We start from the raw sequence: 21,898 nt of genomic DNA, 5'->3' as shown, positions 1-21,898 counted from the left end.
CTACTAAACTTTCTGCCATTTTGGATTGGCCTAGACCTGATTCTTTGAAGGCTTTACAACGTTTCCTAGGCTTCGCCAATTATTACAGAAAGTTCATCAAGAATTTTGCTACTATTACTTCTCCTCTTACTTCTCTCACAAGAAAAGGACAAAACTGTAAAGTATGGCCGTCTGAGGCTATAGAAGCTTTTGAATCTCTCAAAGAAGCTTTTTCCTCAGCTCCTATCCTTCGTCATCCAAATCCTGAGTTTCAATTTATTCTGGAGGTGGATGCTTCCTCTGTTGCTGCTGGAGCGGTTCTGTCTCAACGAATACCAGAGACTGGAAGGATTCATCCTGTTGCTTTTTTCTCTAAAAAATTCACTCCTTCCGAATTTAACTATGACGTAGGGAATAAAGAGTTGCTTGCCATCAAGATGGCATTGGATGAATGGAGACATTGGCTGGAAGGTACTTCTTTGCCATTTACTATACTTACTGATCATAAGAACCTTCTGTATCTCCAAACAGCCAAACGACTAAATTCCAGGCAAGCACGCTGGTCCTTATTCTTCTCTCGGTTTCACTATAATTTGTCTTACATACCTGGATCAAAAAATATTAAAGCAGACGCACTTTCCAGACAATTTCAAGATACCCCAGTTCCTGAGTCTGGTACCATTCTCCAACCTCATGAAGTCATTGCCCAGTTAACAACTTCTTGGTTACAAGAATTACAGTCCGCTCAAGAGCATCTTCCTTTGTCCTGTAAACCTCCCAATGGTTTACTCTTTGTTCCTGAACGCCTTCGTTCCAAGATTTTATTTTGGGCTCATGATAGTCCCCTTTCTGGACATCCTGGCATCAGTATTACGACTCGAAACCTCAAACAACATGTCTGGTGGCCTACACTCTCTCAAGATGTGAAGGATTACGTCTCAGTATGCACACAATGTGCCATGAACAAAACCCCACGCCAACTTCCTTCAGGATTACTCCAACCATTGCCTATACCTCACCAGCCTTGGACTCATGTATCCATGGACTTTATTACCGATCTTCCCTTGTCCACTGGGAATAATACTATCTGGGTGGTGGTCGACAGGTTCACTAAGACGGCTCATTTTGTACCCTTGCCAGGATTACCATCTGCCAAAAGACTCTCTGAACTTTTTATTCTACATATTGTAAGAATCCATGGATTTCCTCTAGATATTGTTTCAGATAGAGGGGTACAATTCGTTTCTCGATTTTGGAGGTCACTTTGTAAACATTTTGGTACTACTATATCTCTCTCTACTTCTCACCACCCACAATCGAATGGTCAGACTGAAAGAGTAAACCAGTGTCTTGAAACATATCTTAGACATTATGTGGATCATTATCATTCAAACTGGACTTCTTACCTTCCTTTGGCTGAATTGGCCCATAATGCCCGGTACAATTCCTCCCTTCAGACTTCTCCTTTTCATGCAGCTTATGGATATCAGCCTAGGACATTCCCTTTGCATACTTCCTCCACAGTGAATCCTGCTTCTGATCTTACAGCCCGAAGATTAACTCGACATTGGCAGAAGATACATCGTATTCTTTCTGTAACTTCTAGACGTTACAAGTTCTTTTCGGATCTTCGACGGAAAAAGGCTCCCAAATATCGCCCTGGTGATAAAGTTTGGATTTCCTCTCGATTTCTTCGCCTGAAACAACCTTCTAACAAATTGGGACCACGATATGTGGGTCCTTTCCGAATACTGGGTCAGGTATGTTCCACTGCTTATCGGGTAGCTTTACCCAAGTCTCTCAAAGTCCATCCGGTATTTCATGTTTCTCTTTTAAAACCTGTGATGTTTAACAGGTATTCTAAGCCTTTTTCTAAACCTCCACCGTTATTGGTGCATTGACATCCTGAGTTTGAGATCAGCCATATTCTAGATTCCAAATTGCGGGGCAAGAAATTGTATTATCTCATTCATTGGAAGGGTTATCAAGTCACGGAACGTTCTTGGGAACCTGCTCATCAAGTAAATGCTCCTATATTGGTCAAGTCCTTCCACAAAACTCATCCTGATAGACCTGGTCCTGTCCCCCGGAGGGGTCCTTGAGGAGGGGGTGCTGTCATGAGCGCTTCCGTTCATCGCCGTGTCGCCGCGGCTCCCGGAACTCCTCTGTGTCTCTGACGTCATGTTGCTTAGCAACATGACGCTTTCTCTCACACCCCTCTGATGACGGTTACGCTCTGCCCTTTAAATCTCGGCGGGAGATCTGAATCTGGGCCCGTTTGTTGTTTCCCTGGATTGTGAGTACCATATCAGTTTTGTTCTTCTGTGTACCGACTTCTGCCTGCCTGACCAAGCCTCTTGCCTAATCCCTACTTGCTGATATTTGGACATTGACTTCTGCCTGCCTGACCTTGCCTGTAGCTATTACCCTTTTGCTGATACTTTGATGCCGACTTCTGCTTGCCTGACCCTGTCTTTTGCCTATACCTTTTGCTGATATTTGGATGCCGACTTCTGCCTGCCTGACCTTGCTTTGGCCTTTACCTTTAAACCTATTCTTTGTTAAACAACACCTGCTTAAAAGGGACATTTACTTTTACAAGCTGCAAAAGAGAACTTTGCCTTTCTGTTTGTTATACACCTGCTTAAAAGGGACATTTACTTTTACAAGCTGCAAAAGAGAACTTTGCCTTTCTGTTTGTTATACACCTGCTTAAAAGGGACATTTACTTTTACAAGCTGCAAAAGAGAAATTTGCCTTTCTGTTTGTTATACACCTGCTTAAAAGGGACATTTACTTTTACAAGCTGCAAAAGAGAACTTTGCCTTTCTGTTTGTTATAAACCTGCTTAAAGGGACATTATACTTTTACAAGCTGCAAAAGAGAACTTTTCCTTTGTTTTACTAGCCTGCTAAAGAGGACCTTTTTCAGAAGCTTCAAGTAAGAGCATTTCCTTTTTGTTCTTTGTACTACTTAAAGGGACGTTTTATCCTTTGTGGCTTTCCTGCATTCTGGAACAATATTCATTTTTGTTATCTTCTAATCTGCTTCCTGAGTGGGTCACGTCCTGGATATTTCTCAGTGTGCTAGCGTGTGCTTTCAATTCACGCTAGCAGTTGGGTTACATCCCGGATTGATTCCTGAGCGGCTGACAGCTACGTTATAAATGCTATTGGTCTCAACTATTCTATTTGTGTTACTAAGTATTAATAATATACTCCTTACATAATGTTAATATTATGTAAGGAGTATATTATTAATACTTAGTAACACAAATAGAATAGTTGAGACCAATAGCATTTATAACGTAGCAATTTAGGCTATTTAAACTCACACTTATATAACCAAGAATATTAAGATATTCACCACCAACATCAGGATAGTAACACGTAGTTACAGGGAATCAGCATTCATTTGCGCCACCTACCCCCACCTCAGCTGCCCCTTTTGCCCTGTGTTAAAGACGGTCCTGGACCTTGTCTCCAGATACTCGCTCTCCCGTCCCCTTTGCTCTGCTCATGACCTCCTTCTCTCTTGTTACCTCCTCACATTCCCGTCTACAAGACTTCTCCAGACTGGCCGCTATTTTGTGGAACTCTCTGCCTCGCTCTACACTAGTTTCCAAACTTTCAAGCACTCCTTAAAGACTCTACTGTTTAGACATGCATATAATATACACTTACATTTTCTATCTTAGTTCCTTTCCTGCTTTAGTTGTCCCCTTGAACCCCCTTAGCATGTAAGCCTATGGGCCTAGCTGCTTTGTAGATCACTTTCATGAGAGATGATTTACAATACTGAAACTTTTGGAAGGGCCCTCTATCCCTTTGTCTCTCATAACTGTCACCTTGCATATTAGACCCATGTTTTAGCGCTGTGGAACCTGTTGGCGCTCTACAAATGATAATTATTATTATTACTGGTATGGTAATATTAACCCCCCAAAATATGTATTACATTTACACAGCACTATTTCAACTAGTAAGTTCTCATTGTACAGTACACAATATTCCCTCAAAATGTGTATTGTGCACAAGTATTATAACTAGCAAACTCACAAAATCCAGCCCTCTATTTTGAAAAATACTAATGTCTAATCGAGTGAAATATAGTACGGAACCAAATTGTTTTATAATGCGTAAAGTGGTATTGCTAATACTTTTATGGTGGAGGAGATCATTGCTACTTTTAGACCACCCACTTTGTAAATGTTTTTTTGTTTTGGGTGTATTTTCCCAGCGCTTTTTCAGTGCTTATGGTTACTGTCTCCTCCCTCTAGAGTCGGTGCCTGTTGGATTATTTTGCTGCTGCTTCCGGCGTGTGGAGGATCTGTGGGTTCGGCCTCTTCCCTCCCCTCCTGAGAAGCAGATAGGCGGAGGAGGAGGGCAGCTGATGCGGAGGGAGGAGGATTATCAGGATGACGAGGTGAAAATGGCGGATCTTTCGAAATACAATCCCGGCCCCTGACATTCCGGACGAGTCTGTAGTAACACCCAAGACACTTGCACACAAACACGGCTTCACCAGCCTAATTATACCGGTGTCCCTCTCACACTAGTGCAGCAATCTGACATCGGTATTGCTCCCTAGACCCGTCTAAACACCAGACCGGACTCATCAGCTGGGAACTGTGTCTGAGCTCCCCCCAACCAAGCAGGCACTGGAGACACAGTATAAACACTGCAAGCACAATAATATAGGACTGGAGGGGCAGCCGGTGACAGCACTAAAGGTAAAGGGAGAGGGCGGGGAGTTGTGATGTTTACAGTGTTAGTGACACTGCGTCTAAGGCTGTTCTTGCTGCTGCTGTTACCAGTTCACAGTCACACTATTTGCTCTGCGGCTTCTGTTAGCTATTTATATGTCATTACTAGAACGTGGAAAGTAAGAATCCACCAATCAATATCGAGTTCTCCCGTGTTCTTGACTTTTCTTGGGTTAACGTCAATAGATTTGATGGGTTTGGTGATTGCGTCTCTTTTTCCCAGAGTGGGCTGCAAATTTCAATGTACTGACAGCCAATGTGGTGAAACTAAAAGTAGTTCATTGGGGTGTCTGCCACAAGTAAATTATTGGTCTAAGCTTGATTATCTATATAAAGCTTCATTTATGTAATTTTATTAATTAAAAAGATTTACATAAATTCAGCTAATTGCCTGTAATTTGATAACATGCTCTGCTCTATGAATTCATATGATTTTAACAATAACTATGATTGCTTATTGGTCAGTATCATACTGTCAATAATTTGCATTATCTGTCTCAAACAGTTTTGCGACATGACCCTTGAAAACCTTGAGTATTTTTTATTATCTTCTTTGTGCTGGCTAGTGAGGGCCAGATATAAATGAGGCCCTGCACTGATCAAGTGATCACTGTGTAGCATGTAGGGGGCCACATTTCCAAATCCTACAAAATTAAAGGGACATAAAACAAGTTGGGCTAGTGACAAAATATAATATGTACTTTAATTACCTGCAAATTTATAATGCAGTGCCTCACCATTAACCCTTTATTTTAAGTTTCTGAATTGTACAGCTCTAAATCCCCCACACAATTCCTTCTATGGCTGTATCACTATCCACCATTGATTTGGTAGAATACAAGACTTTAAAGGGATAAGAAAGTCAAAATTAAACTTGCATGATTCAGATAGAGCAGGCCATTTTAAGACACTTTACAATTCACTTCTATTTTCAAATGTGCTTCGTTCTCTTAGTATTCCATGTTAAAAAATGAATACGCACATATCATACACTATTGGGGGCTGCTGCTAATTGGTTCCTCCACACATTTGTCTCTTGTGATTGGCTAAATAGATATTTTAAGCTTCCTGTCACTAGTGCATTGCTGTCCTTTCAGCAATGGATAACAAGAGAATTAAGAAAATTTGATAACATAATTAAATTGGAAAGTTGTTTAAAATTGTATGTTCTATCTGAATCATAAAATAAAATTTTGGTGTTTACTATTCCTTTAACTCTCGTATGCTGGACCATGCCTAGAAACAAATAAGCTGCTGTGAACTCGGTTGAAATACAATGCCTGTGTTTCTGATGCTAAACACTGATAAGGCTATGTAACTAATTTTGCTTATTTTTGAAAATTATTTTAAAGTGAAGGTCAATTTAGATGAATGGGTGCCCAGTTTTTAATAATCCTATTAAAAACAAGGGCACTTTAATAATTCATCAAAATTGACATTTCACTTGTTTTCTTCCAATACTTACCTTTTAATCCTGACAGCCACTGCAGCGCTTCCTCCGCCCGTCACAAGCCCTCTTCGCGGGTCCAAAATGACGAATCCGGTTTCCTCCAATCACGGCGTTGCCTCAGGCCATGATTTCCCCGAGGGAGGGAAGCCGTGATTGGAGGAAGCCGGATTTGTAATTTCTGATGTATGAAGAGGCTTCCGACGGCCGGGGGAATCGATGGAGCGGCTGTGAAGATTAAAAGTTAAGTATTTATAGAAAACAAGTGAAATGTCAATTTTGATGAATTAAAGTGCCCTTGTTTTTAATAGGATTATTAAAAACCGGGCACCGATTCATCTAAATTGACCTTCACTTTAAAATACTTGCCAGCAATTTTTAAAAAATTTTTTTTTTTTTTTTTTTTTTTTTTTAATGCAAACTATTTTTACTTTATTGGCCCTTTTAGGATATGCACAGCATGTTTTATGGCACTTTAAACACTAAATAAATACTAGATAATAGTACCAATATATTCTGTTAAACAAACAAAAATGGCCTTTTCCTTGCTTTTCTTTTTAAAATGTTAAACATTTTTAAAATTTAAAGGGCCATAATAATTGAAAAATTACATGCTCTAATTGTTATAATTTTGAGACTTATTGACCCTACACTACTGTGTGCATGTATGTATGTATGTGTGTGTGTGTGTGTGTGTATATATATATATATATATATATATATATATATATAAATATAAAATCAATAGAGGATTGCACTCCAAGCAGACAAAAAGTTACAATGCCCTGGGTGCAGCAGAACAGACAAACAGGCAGGTAGAAAAGAGCGCACTCCAAGGGATCCTTAACCAGGCACTTTTATTAAGTGAACGTTTTCGGACAAATATAGTCCGTCCTCAGACCAAAAAAGTGTAACATATTACTCACCAAACACCCCTTAAGTACAGCACACCACCAGAGTGAGACTGGCCGGGCATCCACGCTCTCCCGGGTAGCTCCGCCCCCAACAACGCAACGTGAGTCCGGTCAGCATTAAACAAAATTAGTGCACCCTATAAAACATTAAAAATAACTGTAAATCACAAAATAGGCCGAAAATGTAGAACAAAACATTATTAAGCAGAACTGTAGAGCTGGATTGTTAATCTAAAGTGTCCCATATAGTGCAACGGGTTGCTATAGCAACCTCCATAAACAATAGTAGCCGTGCGTGACACTTGGCACTAGATTAACCAATCCAAGGGGACCATATTACATTTAAACATGTCAATACATTAAGTAAACAAAGGTGTAATCGATATTGGTTTTATCACATAGACCGCACCGAGCTGCAGCGGCAGCCTTTCAAACCAGTATAGTGAGCAGGTCATGTGATACTCCCAAGCCAATCCACGAGAATACATTCTGCAAATGGTTGTCATGGTAACATTAAACAAAGATGTTACAGCAAATGCAACAGGCAAATAGGTACGATCAAATTCAAATACAACATACTTCCATCAAACAGCCTATAAAAGAAGAGGACAAAACACATAATACCATTAAAGAGTATGTCACTAAAAAAGTAAAACAATAAATCAGTAAATGGGTACTCAAGCAGTGTATGGTGATCTGCGCAACTAAAGTTATAGAACCTATGGATACTATAACCATAATAAATGGCTAAATGTTAGTAATGGTCCCTAATAGACTGGGATAGAATAGAGTCCTATTCTATCCCAGTCTATTAGGGACCATTACTAACATTTAGTAATGTAAACTAAGAAAGATGGAACAGAATATGAACATTATATCACAGCAGTGTACCTATAATAGCAAACTATACATATTCCCTTATAGTAGCAAACTGTACATATTCCCTTAAGGAAACATCCAAAGGTATAGGTCATAGGTCTGTCCCAGAAGGTGGGCACATCACCAAACTGGCAACAAATAATAAAAGAAAATTATATAAGGTGACATACACATCTAGTGTTACAGAGCATGTAAATGCAAATGGTATAATGCAGAGATATTGCTTAGTGGAACAAAAGATAATGGATCAAGACTCTCATAGGATCATAGGACTCTCAAAACTCAGGTGGATCGGAATTCTGGAATAAGTGTCCATGATGGGCACCTACAGAAAGGCCTGCCAGTCCAAATGGGTATTCAAACCCTTGGGCACCAATGTCTGTAAATTATCTGTCCATCTGGCCTCCTTCTGTAGTAGTACCCCATCTCAATCTCCTCCTCTGGAGAGAGTGGGCACATGATCGATTATTGTGTATTTTAGATCAGACACTCTGTGCTGGAACTGCTGGAAATGTCTGGCGACAGGTTGTTCCGAACTTCCCTGCTTCAGTGCCAATCTAATGGCGGAACAATGGTTTGCCATACGAGTGCGCAAGTCATCAACAGTTTTTCCAACATAATAGAGGCCACATGGGCAATGGAGTAGGTAAACTATGTGTGTAGTCGTACACATTAACCTATATCTGTGTTTGTACGTCTTCCTCTTGTAAGGATGTGTGAAAGTAGAGCCAGTAATCAACCCTCCACAGGTTGTGCAGCCCAGGCAGCGATAGACACCAGGTTTATTAGTGTCAAGCCATGTGCTCTTCTTATAAGCTTTTTGAGGATCAGTCTGGACTAAATGGTCCCTCAGCGATCTTGCCCTCCTGTACCCGATTCTTGGTGGTGGTGAATTTAGGTGTGGCAACGTATTATCGCTATCAATGATACCCTAATGCTTTCTGATTGCTGAAGACATTCCATTTTTGTCACTCGTGTAGGTCGTAACGAACGTCATTCAGTTTTCTTTTATTCTTGGTAGTGTTGGAGTGTCATTCAATATCATTTGACGCTTTTGACGTAATAATTTGACAGGGTATTGAGTCTGCATCTCTGAGAGTTGAGCCAATTTGTTATCCTCTTCCGAATTGTTCAGAGCGTGGATGCCTCAGTCTTTTTTGGTCTGAGGAAGGACTATATTTGTCCGAAAACGTTCACTTAATAAATAGCACACTGGTCTAAAAGAGACTGCTTCCGGATGGTAAATTGCCGCCATAGAACAAGCTGATGAGCTGTTGTTCGTTCCTGGTAGATCGCTTCTCTCTTCGTATGCAAATTTATATGACCCTGGGGAAGTCTCCCTATGGGTGATGGGGGAAGCCAGACGTGGACTCCTTGCCCAGTGTGCTTAGAGGAATGTGGATGCACCTCACTGTATGTATGTGTGTGTGTGTGTGTGTGTGTGTGTATATATATATATATATATATATATATATATATATATATATATATATATATATATATATATATATATATATATATATATATATATATTAACCAGGTAGGTTTGAGTTTCACTTCATCTTTTGACAAAATTCACATTCCATACCTTGATGTCACTCTGATCGGATTGCCCAATGAGAACAGGGTCAGTACATCATTATACGTCAAGCCCATAGCATCTAACACCTTTCTGCACGCGAGGAGCTGTCATCCCAAACACACCAGTTTTGGGATAGCTAAAGGCCAGTTCCTAAGATTACCACGGAACTGTTCCGCAGATGACAGCTTCTCGTGTGAAAGTGAAATTCTCGCACATAAACTTTTAGAGCATGGGTACAATAAGAGTATTGTACTCAGAGCTCTTAATGATGTAGTGCAGAAAGATAGATCAACTTTGCTTGAAGATGTGAGTAAGCACAAGGCAGCAAGAGAAAAGTCCACTTTTGTGACCACATACAGCTCACAATATTACTTGGTGTACAAAATTCTGCACAATAATTTGCCAATCCTTTTGGCAGATGATAATCTCGAGGAAGAGATAAGGGAAGGCTGCTTTTGTGTCCCAAGGCGCAATGTAACAATTGGGAACCAAGTGTCGCCTTCAATGCTAAAGAAACCAAAGCACATGAGTTGCTGGTTATCACAGAAAGGGCATTTTAAATGTGGCAATACTACTTGCAAGGCCTGCGGTCATGTTACTGTGGGAAAGACTTTTCAATCAGTGGCCACCCAGAGAATATACTCACACCTCCAATGTACAAATTGTAGGTCCACGTTCATCATTTATTTGATCACATGTCTTAAATGTGACAAACAATATGTGGGGTGTACCTCTTGAGAAGCCATAGAGAAAATACGAGCTCACCTCCATTACATTGAGCCCCCAAGGCAGAACATACAGTGATCTGAAATGTCATCGCAGAAAATGCAGCATGTCTGCAGAAAGAATGGGACACATGCAGGAACTGTCAGCGATTTAACTTTGCAGCACTGCTCCACATTAGGCTGTTCTTTTCAAACAGAGCTGTGCTCTTTCTGCATTGTGTACGTTTTTCTTAACACAGTGCATTCAGAGCAAAGTGCTGTTTGAAGTGAATCGTCATATATGCAGCAGAGCTGCAAAGCAGCAGTTTGATTGTTGACTGGCTCTCAGGGATTTTTCCAACCCCCCCCCCCACACACACACAGCCTTTCCCAGTCTGCAAAGCTGTTTTTTCTGAATGTATGAGCAATGCACCTTTTTATAATACTACACTTCTATGTTAGACAAAGAGAAAAGGAAACAAATTTATTCAAGGGACATTTTACAATTTCTTTTTTTGTCTGCAACTAATTTGCAATGCAATTTTCAACTACTGCAGTATATTATAAAACTTAAAAAATGGCTTTATTCTCCAGTTAACCAGCACATTGCAATTGTACTGGTACTTTAGTGTAACTGCCTAATTTAAAATTGAATTTTATTTAAAAATGGCCTGCAGAAAATTTTCACTAAAAACATCTCATCGCAGAAAGTGAAAAAAAGTTCTGCCTTTGGGCATTGAGCGTGGCTACCATGCCACAGGGGCCTCACAGCACTTTGTTGAAGAAAATTGTAAGGATGTGAGTGGTTTCTCTTGGATGGTCATTGATCAAATCCCCCAAAAAACTAGAGGAGGAGATAGATTAAGTGATCTCCTTAAAAAAAGAGTTTTTCTGGATTTTCACCTTAGGGACAAGACAACCCTCTGGTCTTAACATAGACTAATTTGATCAACCATTGGTAATTTGAGTTGTACGTAATCATTAATTTAATAGCTGGATAAGAAAATGTAATACCAAACAGAACCAGCAGTTTAATTTATATAGTTTATATTGTATTTTATTTTAAAGGGACATGAAACTTAAACTTTTTCTTTCATTATTCAGATAGAGAATACAATTTTAAACAACTTTCCAATTTACTTCTATTTTATTTGCTTCCTTCTCTTGTTATCATTTGCTGAAAGGTTTATCTAGGCAAGTTCATGAGCAGCAGAGAACCTAGGTTCTAGCTGTTGGTTGGTGGCTGCATATATATATATATATTGAATGTGATTGGCTCACCCATGTGTTCAGTTAGAAACTAATAGTGCATTGCTGCTCCTTCAACAAATTATACCAAGAGAATGAAACAAATTAGATAATAGAAGTAAATTAGAAAGTTGTTTAAAATTGTATTCTCTATCTGAATCATGAAAGAAAAGTTTTGGGTTTCATGTACCTTTAAGTTCAGCTCTCCTTACCAATGAGGCTTTCTTACTCTTAACTTAAGGAGACCTAAACAGATATACCCAGTTTTATTCTCAATCTTCTCTATCCATATACTGAGAATGAATATACTTTGTTAGTAGCGCTTATACAATAAATTGAGCTTATTACCGCACTAGATGGTGTATGCTTAGACAACATTTATTGAGTATATCACTTTAATATTATTATGAGATTTCTGCTACACATACTTAAGGGGAGCCCACAACAAAGTGTTTAATAATATATTTCCCTAGCTTAGATTAGTAGAGCAGAATTAATAGCTCTGGGCAATATGCCATTACATATAAGAGGAGTACATTTAGCACATAGTAAGAAGAGTACCTTTTTTGTTATTGGGAAGGTGGGTCACCCTGCAAACTTAGCCATTGGTGTTGTGTGATTATTTTATTAGGTTTATAATGCTGTCTAGCAAATGTTTTTGTTAATTTAACTTAAGTTTAATTATATATTCTGTGTTGTGTGATTATTTTATTAGGTTTATAATGCTGTCTAGCATTTAAAGTCTTCATTTCAAAGCTTTTAAAATAATGTATTAGGTGTTACTTATGACAATTTTGAGAGGGGCCTGGAACATATCTCCTTCACTTCCCATTGACTTACATTATAAACTGGGTTTCAATTTACAACGGTTTCGATTTACAACCATTCCTTCTGGAACCTAACCCCGGCATAAACTGAGGGCTACCTTTACTGTGAATGCTAAACACCTGCAGCTTCTCATCTGCGCAACTGACGATGCTCAAAGATAACTACGGTGGCTGCATTGGGACAAACAACTAAAACCAAAGTTACAAATGTAAAATGCCTGAAATTACAATGTAACAATATTCATATAAACAAAAATGTAACCTAAGTAGCCCTGATATATGCGATGAATAACTCGTCTTCACAATATTTAACAAAACTAGCAAAAACAAAAATTGGCTACAAATAAATATCACATCTTAACTAATGAGGGGAATAAGTAAGATGTTACTTACAAAAAGCAGACAAGTAATGAATATCAAGTATAATTATGAAATCCATACCCTGTAACAGGACATAATTAATTTGACCAGGGAGACAAATGAAACCTACCTACCGCAAAAATTGCTTTAACTAGGTGGGAATATTTCAAAAAAGACATAAAAATTATGAATACAATCTTAATCATCCCTGTATAATTTAATAACTGACAGACTCAGAGTATGACTATCAGATTAGTATGAATCTATGGCTAGCTGTACTACACAATATACTATTACATGTAAAATATGTACAAACAGGATCATTACAAGAAACATTGCATATCAAAATGGGTATTAAGGCCCCTAGGTATTAAAATATCCAAGGTGTATATCCACCTGGTCTCTTTTTGCAACAACAATTTGGCCCTATTACCCCCTCTCAGTAAGGGAGGGACGTGATCAATGATCAGTATGTTTGGCAGACAAAAAGTGTCTAGCCATTGGCTGATCACTTTCACCAGTGGCTAGGGCAGCACGTATGGATGCCCTGTGATTGGTCATACGGGTGCATAGATCATCATTCGTTTTGCCAACATAATATCTGCCACAGCAACAGTGCAGCATGTACACTATAAACTTTATAAACAAATTCGTGGCACAGCGATGGGGACAACTTTTGCCTCATCCTATGCCAATTTGTTTATGTCCAATTTTGAGAATAATAAAGTCTGGCGAATAATCCTTTTGTATTGTTTTATCGATGATATCATAATGATTTGGCAGGGAGTCCCTAGTGATATTGATAAATTAATGGAACACATGAATACTAATGTTTATAACCTTAAAATTCATGCACCAATGTTCAGAGGATGAAATTGACTTTTTAGATCTTACACTATTTATTGATAGGGAATGTAATCAGGTCGCAGTAAGAAATTTTAGAAAAAGTACAGATAGAAACGGTTTGTTAAACGCTCATAGTGGACATCTTAAAAATGGAAGGACAATATTCCCCTAGGACAATATCAGCGAATTAAACGTAATTGTACTAACACAGAGGACTACGCAGTAGAGGCAGGGGCCCTGACCTCTAAGTTTGAAGAAAAAGGCTATAATAAATATTTATTAAGATCTACCAAACTAAAAGTTGATCAAATGGAGGGGGGCGTGTCCGGGCCATGGCCTAAGATGGCTGCTAAACTGGGAGCTCTGTAAATGAGAATTGCAATCCGCCTTGTAATTAGGTTCTTTTGCATCCATCCAGAGAAAATCTGACCTTCCTGCAGTAGATAACGCTTTGCTGGATTGGATTATACTTATATTGTGAGAAAAGAAGCTTCCCAGACTGGACCGCAGAGTTCTCTTGGCGGCCTACAAGGAAAGGGAACTCAGCCCCCCCCCCCCCCCCGGGGGAACCGGGGTAAGCAGAGTAAACACTGTGCCTCTGCCTTCACTTGTCAACCTGTAAACAGCAGTTAATTTGAATACCCACCTTAACTAAATTACCATGGAGGAGCTCTATTTTTTTATTAAAGGCCTGATGGAGAGACGGGAGGAGCTGATCTGCAAAAGAATTGACAGCCTAGCTGCACAGCAGTCCGCACTTTCCCTGGTAATTAATTCAGCTGATCGCAGGGATGCGCCGCATAGTAAATTGCAGAATACCCTATCACACAGTCCGAGGCCTGAGGAAAACAGAAGGCAAGCAAAACACATACCTGGGGGCCCTTTCCCTTCCTGGGCATCAGAGAGGCGTGAACTAGGGATGTCTAAGTGTGCTGGGACAGACTGTGGCCTTCAGGAGAGCTATCGGCACCTCTTAGTTAGGTGTGGTCAGCGAAGCTACTTACACATCACTGCGGAGAGAGTCGCTCTAGCAGTCTCGCTGGAGGAGGAAACGGAGACCGGGGAGTCGCAGCAGTCCAAACCAGGGTCAGATCAGAAGTTGAGCACAGAAGTGGATCCGGCTACTTTACCCAAAAAATTTCTGGGCCCTGAGGCCCCCTATTCGCTGGCGGCTGTGAGATCTGGGGTCGGGTAAGATTCCATCTCAAGGACAATGTGACTGTGGCCCAACGGCAGTTGCCGGGTCCTCCGGACTCTGTACAATGTTTTTTTTTTTTCAGGTTTGATATACTTCTACCTCCATGCGAGGCCTGGCAACATGGCAGTAATGGCTGTATGGAACATTTATGCAATATACTGTTTTATCATGCTGGGACTCTTTTATTTACATGATAGCTTATGTATGAGACTATCTGTTATAGAGTTTGAGGTTACTGTATATATCAATGTCATTCTTTTATTGAGTTTAACTAGCAGCCCATAGAATAGATTTTATTCTGAGGTATATAGAGCACATGTAAGCGAATACTTTGCTATATTTATATTCACTACTAGATTGTTCAAAATGTGCCTAATGATTACACCTATACTTTTAGGTTTTCAGGATGCCCTCAGATATTAAGATATGTGGATCTTATGCATACAATACTTATTCTATCTACTATAATGATTGCAGAACTTGTCCTATTGTATATACAAACCGCTGAAATCATATGTGAGGGCTTAAAGTGGGAATGGCATGCGATACTGGTGATTGCATTACTTGTTTTCATAATTTGTGTTTCATTATATACAGATCTCGTGAGCATATCTCCTTAGACACAATAATATATTAACCTTTACATAACCCTCGCAAAGTATTTAATTTGGGATAGGGGCCTCCCTGGGCTGCGGTCTAGCTGAGTTTGACATGTTAAATGCGCACCCCTGCTGGTGAGGGTTAACCTTTTAAGCTGTTATGTGGCCTATATTTTCCTGCTACAAATCCACCACAAGCTTTAATTCCCTAATTTTGCGAGGTCTTTACGCCCTATTGATTTTCTCAGAGTTTTCCCTATGTAGAACTTGACTACCATGGGCAAGACTATACTTGCTTTGTCCTGGCATGTATCTGAGTATTAGCTTTGTGTTGATTGGTATCCCAGTGCCTCTCTAACACATTAGAGGTTGTAACGGGTGGGTTATACACACACCTGGTGCTGCCACAATATAATCCCTAAAAATGGTTAATATACGATAGTTGTGGGTCCTCAGAATAATTATTTGCTTTTGGTTCTTGCCAATTATAGCAGACTCAGTGAACTTGTCTCTTGCCCCATGTCACTTTTCTTACCAGCTGCTTATACATAGGGTTCGACTGTATATCATTTTATGTTTAATTGTTACCTTATGTGTGTGCCATTAACTGAGCTAACTATGTGTGCCTGTTATAATATATGTGTATGTAAAGGTTTGCTCCCCAAAGAATTTAGAAGAATGGGTTATTAATGTACTGTGACTGGTCTATATGTTGTTGAAACCAGTGATGTTATATTTTTTATGCACTTGCTAGCAGGTTTTAGTATTCTACTTAATTTTTTTTCGCAATTTGAGGCTTTACACAAGCCTATAATAACCCTAAGGGCATATGGAGAAACTAAACTTAACACCCTCTCATTGTAGTCCTCACCACTTATCCCTTTGATGGGGTATGTGCCCTTTTTATATTTTAGAGGGATGTTTTCTATAATATCTGAAGTTTAATGGTTTTTCTTTTTTCTCTCGCAATTTGAGGCTTTACACAAGCCTATAGTAACCTTAAGGGTATATGGAGAAACTAAACTTAACACCCTCTCAATGTAGTCCTCACCACTTATCCCTGTAATGGGGTATGTGCCCTTTTTATATTTTAGAGGGATGTTTTCTATAATATCTGAAGTTAATCGATGTGGACTCATAAGGACCTACATGTTCTTGTTCAAAACCTCCCTACAAAAACCAGGTCTCAGAATTCACATTTATTCAGTTATTTTTGACTTGTCCAAGCTAACATGTTTATACATAAAATGAGGTATCACACATGGCTTTGTGCATATTCTCCTGATGAGAATCAACTGTTGTTCAAGGTTTCTAAGACATGCCTATGTATTATATGTATGAGTCTGGCTGTATGTCTATAGGCGTGTTGCCATGATTAATGTTTGATTTTGTTTTTGTATATTTTGAATACCTCAATAAAAATTATTTAAAAAAAAAAAGTTGATCAAATGGATAGGAAATCCCTGATTGAGGGATAGCCAGAATAGTAATACTAAATTTAATAGTGAGCACCATAAAATTAAAAATATCATGAAAAAACACTGGCAAGTTCTAAGACTAGATCCTATATTAAAACAATGTATAGGTGAAAAACCTGAGGTTCTATTCAGGAAGAACAAGGACCTTAAAAGTATGCTTGCACCAACTAAATTGAGAGGCCACGAAAGATTAGGTACAAACTTAGTGCAATGGGGGGGAGCGAGTACTGGTACATTCAAGTGCAAGACCAGAGACTGTGCTATGTGCCCTCATTTAAAGGGCCACTGTAAGTAAATATTTTCTATGCCTGTTACTAACTAACTACCCCAAATACGCTTTTTATCAATAGCATTTCATTAACATATCTCTACCGTATATCAGAAATCTTGTCTGCAAATGTAATTGTTTTCCAAACCCACTCCGTGGGTATCCTTTGCTCTGTACCAATCCGTTTACAATACCTAGGTTTCAAAATGGCGCTTTAAACACAATTTCATTGGTTTAAGTATTTTGAACACGCAGTGCTGAAAATAGTGGGCAGGATAACGTGACATCATCGGGGAATAAAAGATATAACTTTTATAACGTTATGAAACTTCGTTTTGGAGAAAATATAGGTCAGTAGGTTTTAATTAATGTTTAATAACTTTATGTTAGTTATTTGGCTTAAAAATTATAACAGAAAGTAATCCTTTAATTAAGGGGAATAATACTTTTTATAGTTCAGATGGCTCTAAGGAATTTAAGGTCAAAAGTAGATGCACGTGTATGAGTACCTATGTAGTATATCAGTTGAAATGCAATTGTAACCTTATCTATATAGGGTGCACCAAAAGAAAGGTCAAATATAGATTCAAGGAACATTTGACTAATATAGAGAAAGGTCTTGATACACATAGTGTACCCGTACATTTTAAAATTGTTCCCAATAATAATATTAAAGATCTAGAAATTAAAGTTATAGAGTGGGTTCCCCCAAACATCTGGGATACCAATAGACTCCTGAAACTCAGACAAAGGGAGACCTATTGGATAAAAGAGTTAGATTGTCTCCAACCAAAAGGGTTAAACGTGGATTTGGATATCCAATCTTTTTTTAGTTTAATTTTAAATAGGAATTATCCTATTTTATATATACGCATTTTAAAGTATTTTTAGAATTTTATAAGCATATTTTTTTTGTATGTATATAACATGTAGTATTAAATTGGTTCTTTTAGTTAATAGGGTGCTAGAAATATTAACTCTTTTAACATTGTGTTAAAAATATTCTAACATTTAATATATGCTATTTGAATCCTTTATATAGGTTTTAAATATGTGTTAAATTCATTCACAACACATAAGTTATAGATTGCATGTACTGACTCATGTATAGAATATGAGCAAGTAGGTTCAAGGTGTTTGAATATATATTGTTACCTCGCTGGAGGAATGGGTTAATCTTTCACCTGTTGATATAACAGCCTATTTAAGGAGTACCTCCCACTAGGCATGTCACTCTTGAAAAAGTTTCTAGTATAGAAACGAAACGTACGTCGAGTGAGCTAAATACCTGAGGTCTTAGGGAAGCTACCAGGTTCACAATCTAGTGAGTGTACCGGTGAGCTGAGAGATCCTAGTAGTCTTTGTGTTGTAATCGCATCATTTACCTGCCATATAGCGTGCTAAATCATATCGGTTGCATATTGTATTGTGGTTTCCTATATGAACTATGTGTGAAGCACACAGCTGACGGTAATTATCAGCCCAGACAATACAGAACGAAGCAGATCCATTAGACGTTGAAGCAAGCTTCATGGTTGTATACAACTGATGTGTATTTTTAAACTGTTTATTCTGTGAGTAGCACTCTGGGCAAGGGGCTATCAAATAAATTTCTTTTAAACATCTACACTTAGAGGCGTGTTGCGCTTTTCTACTCTTTCTTTTTTCTACACTATAAACTTGGTAGTACATGTGACTCTGTGCTTAATGGCATAGCGTTTGTTGTGCCATAGGTGGACAAAATGGGTGGTTTGTACCAACCCATTACAGGTAGTGCAACCCATACACTTAAAACAACCATGTTTAGGCTTCCATAACCAAGTCTTGTTGGTATAACTTTGGACATTGTCAGGACGCATCAAGGTGTCCCTCAAAGATCTTGAACGTTTATAACCAACCCTCGGATGGATGGTATTCTTAAAGGGTAAACGTTCATATGTGTTGATGATGTGCCAATTCTCTTGTAGAATACTGAGTGTTTGCCACTTGTCAGGAGAATATGTGGTCACAAATGTCATCCTTGAAGCCACATCAGGCGTGTCTTCGCTGATTCTCTTTATCAATGCTTCAGCTTGTGTCAATGTGGACATAATAGATTTGATATCCTGAATGGTTTTATGCTTATATCCCCTTTGGATAAACTTGTTCTCTATTTCCTGGAGTTGTTCCAACTTTTTACTTGTATATAAATAGCGTACTGGGTTTCCAGCCTTTATAACATGCAAATTCAATTTACATTAGAAAATATATTTTTTTTTTTATATAGTCAGGATGAGAGTCTTGGTTTATATAAAAATTTGGTCAATACGATTATATTATTAGTTAGACATTTAATCTTTAAAAACTGGAAAGCCCATTCTGCACCAAAATTTTCAAGTTTGTTAAAGGAAATTCAGTCCCAGATTATATTTGAATCATTCCAGTTAAACACAGTTTCCGACAGGAAAATAAAATCATTTTTATACGCTTGGCTGCCAATAATTAAATCCTACCCGAATAACCTACAAAAACAGATTTTGTCCCCCTTCTTGAACACTAATGCCTTTATGGATCTTGTCCTGCATAATTTTTTTCCAGCTGAGTGGGTTTTGCTTTATAGAGAAGGTTAGGTTATAGGTATTGGTGGAGGGGGAAGAGGGCTGGGGGCAGGGTGTTTTTTTGTTTTTGTTTTTTCTCTCTTTCCATTTTTTTCTTTCGCTTTTCTTTTCTTCTTTTTTTTTGTGTTCTTTTTTTATTTATGTAAGTAATGTCGTTTGATGATAAGATTATTTAACAGCGTTAGCTTTAGTTATGAGGATATCACAAATGTATGTACAAACTGCAAGTGTTGGGGCCACTAATTTTCTAGATACCTAAAGAAGTGGTATTTTGTATCATTTTTAATTGAAGAAAGGTATGATTTAATGTTTTTGTATTATTATTATGTACTATGTTTACTTTACTGGTGGTCTTTGGTACCCTGTGAGATGACCTAATATTGTTTCTGATTTCTTTCTCTTTGTATATATCTTAATTATACTTGCTGTGAATTTAAAAAAAAAAAAAAAAGAAAAAAAAAAAAAAAAGAACGGCGAACAGTTGAAACGAATAAAGGCACTTTCTGCATGAAGTATCTTCATGAATGAAAGTGCCCTTTATTTGTTTCAACAGTCAACCCTAGCGTTTCAAAAATACCACCAAGAGAACAAAGCAAAGTTGATGATAAAAGTAAATTGGAAAGTTGTTTAAAATTGCATGCCCTATCTGAATCTTGACATTTTAATTTTGACGAGTGTCCCTTTAAACAACATTCTAATTTACTTCTATAATCAAATTTGCTTTGTTCTCTTGGTATAATTTGCCAAAATGCATACCTAAGTAGAGCTCTGAAGTGGCTGTATTTATATGCCTCTTGTTATTGGCTCAGCTAGCCCCAAGTAGTGTAATGGCTGCTCCTTGAACGAAGGATGCCAAGAGAATTTGTGTATATTTTTTTTAATAAAGATTTGTAATGATTTGAGAGAAAAAAATATTAATTTTATGTTGAAAATATATGGTGAAAACATTATTATTAGTTGATTATCTGGGAAAAAAACAACCCAGGCAATTAAGGGGTTGAATCACTGCTGTGTAACACTTCCAGCATTGATTTACCCCTTAAATATCCAGAAAACCCACAGCAATAATTTAAACCCTGATTTCCCCTTTTACCTTTGTGTGTCCTAGGGTAAGAAATAGGTGGTTATGCATAGCTATATAGTTAAAAGCCACAAAGCTAAAAGGTGCAGCTGTAACCAATATGCCATCCATTGTAAAATGTTACTTTTTTCCATTATCTCCCTGATGGGAGATGTTTTGTCAGGATGGAGGGTCGGGGTTAGGGTTGCCACCTCGGCCATGTTTTTTCGGGACACTTATGAGTTATATATGCTACAGGGTATGCCGGTAGGAACATGAATTTTAACTCTGGACAGCACTATTCGTGTTCTTCTCTGCACACCCTGCACCATGTATAACTCATGTGTCCAGAAAAAACATGGCTGAGGTGGCAACCCTAGTCAAGATTGATGTTGTTGTGGGCAGTGTTCCCTCTAAGGCCAGTTTTGTGAGCAGCCCAGCAGTGAAACTGTTAATTGGGGAACTGCACCCTGCAATCAGCAAGCACTGTACAATGCAGACTTCAAAGTAATGGTCTCTTAACTGTTTCACTCCCGGGCCACTCACAAAACTGGCCTTAAAGGGATCATTGGTTGTGGGTCACACCTTACGTCATACATGACCTATATATAAAATCAGTCATGGTGTGGAATTAAAAAAATCAAAATGTACTAGTCCAATTGTGCTGGCCTTATCTATTAGTCCTACTTGACAATCTACTTAACCTGATGCAAGTGTGTTAAGAGGTTTAGTAAAGGTGAGGTTGTGAGTATTTTTCACAAAAAGAACAATTCCAGAACAAGGGGTCGTGATCTCATGTTGAAGGGTAATAGGTCCAGGAGTAATTTACAAAAGCATTTTACAGAAAGGGTGGTTGATTCATGGAATAACTTCCATTAGTGGTGGCAAGGACAAACACAGTAGTAGGGGACTTCAAGAAAGCATTGGATAAGCATAATCTTTTAAAATAATTCAATACTGCAAACTTGTAAAGCAGGTGGCAAAATTTAAATGAATAAAAGTTCCTTCATTGAGCAAGTGTTTATGGTGAAGTATAGCTGAGTAGCATAATATCATACTTGTTTCAAGCTAGTACAGCATTTCCTCAGTTTGCACTTCTTAGGACATTTTTGGCAGACTTGTTGGGCCTGAGGTTATTATTCTCTGC

General features: G+C 38.3%; 1 protein-coding gene across 2 annotated transcripts in view; it reads left to right on the top strand.

Annotated features, from left to right (window-relative positions):
• Nucleotides 1–4,387: 4,387 nt before the first annotated feature.
• LIN54 (lin-54 DREAM MuvB core complex component) overlaps nucleotides 4,388–21,898 on the top strand; it is a 549,733-nt gene continuing 532,222 nt past the window's right edge. For both annotated transcript variants that reach the window (XM_053703370.1, XM_053703369.1), the window contains exon 1: nucleotides 4,388–4,711. The gene's annotated coding sequence lies outside the window, so the exon portion shown is untranslated. The remainder of the gene's footprint in view (nucleotides 4,712–21,898) is intronic.

The sequence above is a fragment of the Bombina bombina genome, chromosome 2 (assembly GCF_027579735.1).
Source record: "Bombina bombina isolate aBomBom1 chromosome 2, aBomBom1.pri, whole genome shotgun sequence".
NCBI classification, from domain to species: domain Eukaryota; kingdom Metazoa; phylum Chordata; class Amphibia; order Anura; family Bombinatoridae; genus Bombina; species Bombina bombina.
This window is presented reverse-complemented; position numbering and strand designations above follow the sequence as displayed.